The following is a 5,688-nucleotide window of genomic DNA, read 5'->3' as shown; positions in this document are numbered from 1 at the left end:
CCGATGGCAGGAAGTTCACCACAGGCCGAGCGTCCGAGGAGAAGATGTTTTCCTCTGCTGCCTCGTCTCCTCCCTCTGACTGATGATCTCCTGCCGTCCAGTAATAGACACTCGTGTTATCGTGAGGATCACAAACACACGAGTCACGTGTTCGTCCTTTGTTTGATTGAATACATGCAGAGAAAGAAACGAGTTAATTAGTGAAGCCACACTCAGATTTCTGGGTTTAATTAGCTCCACGTCAGGAAATGCCTCCGTTTCCTCCTGTTGCCTCTCGATGCCTCTGAGCTGCTGCAAATCAAGAGGCGCAAATCATTTACAGGGAATTCACGTTGGAGCAAACGAAGCTCGTGTATTTTTAAGATTATACAATAAACTTCAGAAGGTGAAAGTTATTTTAATTCAATGCACCTTTTGTTAGATTCATATTTTTCCAGTAGCTTCTGTGTGTTTCTGCTGGGAAACTCCACAATTTATATCTTTACTATGCAGATGATATGTTATATAATACAACCTGTTCCCACAAGTAATGATCCTGTTCTAACAAGTTATTTATCTCATGTGCTCAAGATCATAAAAACGTCTCCGTACTTTTCAAATCAAACGTATAAATCACTCCACGAGTTGTTCTGTCCTGCGGTGGAATCTGTAACGTCCACTCACCAGTTGAGTTACAACTTTCTCACTTAAACTCTACGTCACTGTCAGATATGCTGAGTTCAGGGGGGACGGGCAGCGTCTTGTTCAGAAACTGTCTCTGTGTCTTCCTGAGGGAGGACGAGAGGACAGATCTGAATCTCATAATGGATTTTTAATCAGGCAGTAATTTATTATCCAGGAAATCTGGTAGATTCAGGGAAAAGTCCTGGATACTAATGGTATCAGTGATTTATGAAAGATGGGAAACACTGAGTCAAACACACCTGAGATCTACAGCTTTAAAAACAGGTTCACGCTCTTTTTAAAAACTCTGTCAAACTTATTGTCTGAGAAAACGACACCGGAAAAGTTAAACTAACGTAAATCTGGGAGAGGAAACTGGATTCTTCCCTGTTTCTTATTTTCTGTGGAACACAACCACACACACACACACACACACACACACACACACACACACACACACACACACACACACACACACACACGCTGTCCTTCAGAGGGAGGACAGTGTCCTCTCTGTGTTGACCAGTAAGGGCAGCGGCGCTGGTTTGCCCGACGCCCTCTGGGCTGCGCTCCCCATGAAACAGCCTCTCTCACGTCCTGCCGCTCGGGCTCAGATGAGACTTTGGCCTCAGGTGCAGCTGAAGCTCTAAATGCAAAGTGTCGACACACGAGCTTTGAAGAGGCCGTTCAGCTGGAATCAGGCTGTCGCTCAGAGCCGTGTCACAAAAAGGTTGTAAAGTGAACGAGGCGTGTTCATTACTCACCAGAACTCAACACTGACAATTACATTTAAACTGTATTTAAAGAAGTTTGTGGTTCAATTTCCAGCAGAAACATCAACAAAGTGATGAATCGACTGTTCGAGCTCGTCCTGAACTGTCAACGAGTCAATCAGCAGTTAATTAGGAACATGTAAATCTGAATCTGATATAGTCTGATGCAACAGTTCTGCACCAGACCCTCCCTGTGTGACGATTCTAATGTTCAGAGGGTTTGACATCATTAATAATGATGGTGACTGGAAAAGCTGTCGTTCAGGATCAGGGTCTTAAGAGTCAGTGAAAACTTCAATGTGAACTCATGTTCAGATACAGACGAGGGGAGTTTGTAGGTTCAAGTTTCAGTTTGTAGAATTTATCAGGATCTAAATTAGCGATAATTCTAATAACTATGTTTTAAAAACCATGTGCACAGTGTGTTTGCTACGTTAGAATGAGTTTATGTATTTCTCCTCCAGCAATTACCTGTTTCAAGAGTTCTTTAAACTCTTGAACTCCTCTCATGTCTCAGAGTCAGATTTTTCTCTGCATGATCCCAAACACGAGCTGAACTCGGCATCTTGATGAGTCTGTAGTTTAAAGTTCTGTGCATCACTCAGCTCTGTGAGGTTCCCTGCCTCGGGGTCCAGTTCCCATGAAGCTCTGGTCACGTGTGAACTCCACCTTAATGACAGGGTCCTGCTTGTGGCCCGGAGATTAACCCCGACCCACCTCAGTCACCTGGCCCAGGGGCGGAGGGAGGGAAGCTCCGTCACAGGGTAAAGAGACGGAGGAGAAGTCAATCTACTTCAACGCCTGAGGTGGTGACGGAGAGAAAAGTGAAGACTAGAAAGATAGAGAAAGGTATAAAGACAATAAGTAGCTGTGAGGAGACGTGAGGAGACGTGCAGATAAAGAAGGAGGGAGGAGAGGAGGAGGAGAAGAGGAGGAGACCTGCAGGGCGGAGGAGGGGAGAGGAGGATTGAAGGTTAACTTAATTATTAACTCCGGCCTTTGTCTGTTACAATAATGTTTCCTCACTTTATTACACAGGGTGTGTAGTGTTATTTATCTGGGACAAATAGACTTTTACAATTATCTAATTTACTTTTATACATTTTCTCTTGAGTTTTCTTCAAACACTGCGATAAAAATAAAAGTTCTGGTTATAACAATGTGGTCTCACACAGAAATACAGATGGAACAGCATCTGTAACATCTGCTCCAATGTTTTACATACAAACAGATAAAACTCAATAACTACTACATGAATTTAATTATTCTATTATATTGTTATAAAACCATAGTTTCAGTTTACAAAGCTTCAATGCTGTAAAGACACTGACATCATCCTCAGTTTGACTGTGGCTCAGTATTTATATTTATATTTCATATTTCATATCCTCGTCTCTTCTTTTCTCTATTTGCTGTTAAAACACAGTATAGTCTCTTTAGCTGCACGGGGATCGAACCCTGTCTGAGTGGACGACCCGCTCACCCGCTCACTGCTTCTTTAAGAGGAGGTGATGAAAGGAAGAGAGAGAGAACCAGGCAGAACCTGAGGTTTCTAATATTACTGAGCTGGAGATGAGACAGAAGGAGAAATGGGAGGAAGAGGAGCGAGAGACAGATGGAAACCAGACACTGACAAGAGGAAGGAGGGCCACGACAGCACAGGACCATCTGGGATCACACACACACACACACACACACACACACACAGACACACACACACACAGACACACACACACACAGACACACACACACACAGACACACACAGACACACACACACACACAGATGATTGTGTCCTCAGGTCACACACACTCAAGTTCTCTGTATCAGAGTCCTTCTCTGATTTTCTCCCCCGTCTCCATGTTGGTTACTGTTCAGTTTCTAACGTCACACATCGAGGATCGTCCAGACGAACGCACTCAGCACATTAGCTCCTCTGACGTGACTCATCACTTTGGAAACAGAGGGTCACTCTGACTTCAGACTCCCAGTGTTTCCTCTGACTCAGATCAGAGAGCCGGTCGCTCGGCCACGTAGACGTCCAGCGTGAGTCACATCGGCTTTTTATCTGGTTTTGATTAACAAATGTATTAGTGTTCATCGTTCCAAAGGCAAAGTGTAAATAGTGAAACGGTCTTTACTTTGTTATCTGTGACAAATGAACCCAACGTCTTTTCCTCAGCTGTTTCCTGCTCGTGCACAACCTGTCCAACTGTCCCAGTTCCTCCTGGTCTGAGCTCGTCTGACTCAGGACGTGCAGACTGAGGAGCAGCCAACAGAGGCAGCTGTGTCCAAACACTGGCTGAGACTCATCGGGCCCAGAGCCCGGAGTTATTATCGCTCCACATCGTCCCAACGCTTCACATCTCATGTCCCTCGGCTCTGCCACGAGGAAAACCTGCAGAGCTGCAGAGCTGCAGAGCTGCAAGAGAAGAAGAACTACACGTGGAGTCAATCCCAAAGATTAGAAATCGACAGTTTACTTATCTACTTAATTCTCAGGGTTAAACTTTTGTCAGCTACTGGACAGGAGAGTGAAATGAGGAATACATTTGTGTCTCAGTTAAAAACAAACTGAATATTGAAGCATCGTGTTTTTCCCCAGAGGAGCGAGCACCTGCCTGAGCTTTGTGTTCAGCTGCATGATCGTCCTCAGCAGAAGATTCACTGTCGCTCAGGTCAGAGAGTCACTGTGATGAGCTGGTGATGAGCTGCTGATGAGCTGCTGATGGAGCTGGTGATGGAGCTGGTGATGAGCTGGTGATGGAGCTGGTGATGGAGCTGGTGATGAGCTGCTGATGGAGCTGGTGATGGAGCTGGTGATGGAGCTGGTGATGAGCTGGTGATGAGCTGCTGATGAGCTGCTGATGGAGCTGGTGATGGAGCTGGTGATGGAGCTGGTGATGAGCTGGTGATGAGCTGGTGATGGAGCTGGTGATGAGCTGGTGATGGAGCTGGTGATGAGCTGGTGATGGAGCTGCTGATGAGCTGGTGATGAGCTGGTGATGAGCTGCTGATGGAGCTGGTGATGAGCTGGTGATGGAGCTGGTGATGAGCTGGTGATGAGCTGGTGATGAGCTGGTGATGGAGCTGGTGATGGAGCTGGTGATGGAGCTGGTGATGAGCTGGTGATGGAGCTGGTGATGGAGCTGGTGATGGAGCTGGTGATGGAGCTGCTGATGGAGCTGGTGATGGAGCTGCTGATGGAGCTGGTGATGAGCTGGTGATGGAGCTGCTGATGGAGCTGGTGATGAGCTGGTGATGGAGCTGCTGATGGAGCTGGTGATGGAGCTGGTGATGGAGCTGGTGATGAGCTGGTGATGGAGCTGGTGATGAGCTGGTGATGAGCTGGTGATGAGCTGGTGATGAGCTGGTGATGGAGCTGCTGATGGAGCTGGTGATGAGCTGGTGATGGAGCTGGTGATGAGCTGGTGATGAGCTGGTGATGGAGCTGGTGATGGAGCTGGTGATGGAGCTGGTGATGGAGCTGGTGATGAGCTGGTGATGAAGCTGGTGATGAGCTGGTGATGAGCTGCTGATGGAGCTGGTGATGGAGCTGGTGATGAGCTGGTGATGAGCTGGTGATGAGCTGGTGATGGAGCTGGTGATGAGCTGGTGATGAGCTGGTGATGAGCTGGTGATGAAGCTGGTGATGAGCTGGTGATGAGCTGCTGATGGAGCTGGTGATGGAGCTGGTGATGAGCTGGTGATGAGCTGGTGATGGAGCTGGTGATGAGCTGGTGATGAGCTGGTGATGAGCTGGTGATGAAGCTGGTGATGGAGCTGGTGATGAGCTGGTGATGGAGCTGGTGATGAGCTGGTGATGGAGCTGGTGATGGAGCTGGTGATGGAGCTGGTGATGAGCTGGTGATGAGCTGGTGATGGAGCTGCTGATGGAGCTGGTGATGGAGCTGCTGATGGAGCTGGTGATGAGCTGCTGATGGAGCTGGTGATGGAGCTGGTGATGAGCTGGTGATGGAGCTGGTGATGAGCTGGTGATGGAGCTGGTGATGGAGCTGGTGATGGAGCTGCTGATGGAGCTGGTGATGGAGCTGGTGATGAGCTGGTGATGAGCTGCTGATGGAGCTGCTGATGGATGTGTCAGCGTCAGGCAGCAGTGACCTCGGTCCTCGTCTCAGCGAGTCTGGACTCTGTCTCAATGATGAAAGCTTGTCAAGGTGAAGAATGAGGTCAGAGGTCGTGAGGTCACACTTCAGATGAACTGTGACCTCGCTCCACCGCCGTCGAACCCT

This window comes from Hippoglossus hippoglossus, chromosome 21 (genome assembly GCF_009819705.1).
Source record: "Hippoglossus hippoglossus isolate fHipHip1 chromosome 21, fHipHip1.pri, whole genome shotgun sequence".
In the NCBI taxonomy this organism is placed as follows: Eukaryota; Metazoa; Chordata; class Actinopteri; order Pleuronectiformes; family Pleuronectidae; genus Hippoglossus; species Hippoglossus hippoglossus.
The sequence above is the reverse complement of the archived record's forward strand: the minus strand, read 5'-3'. Positions refer to the sequence as shown.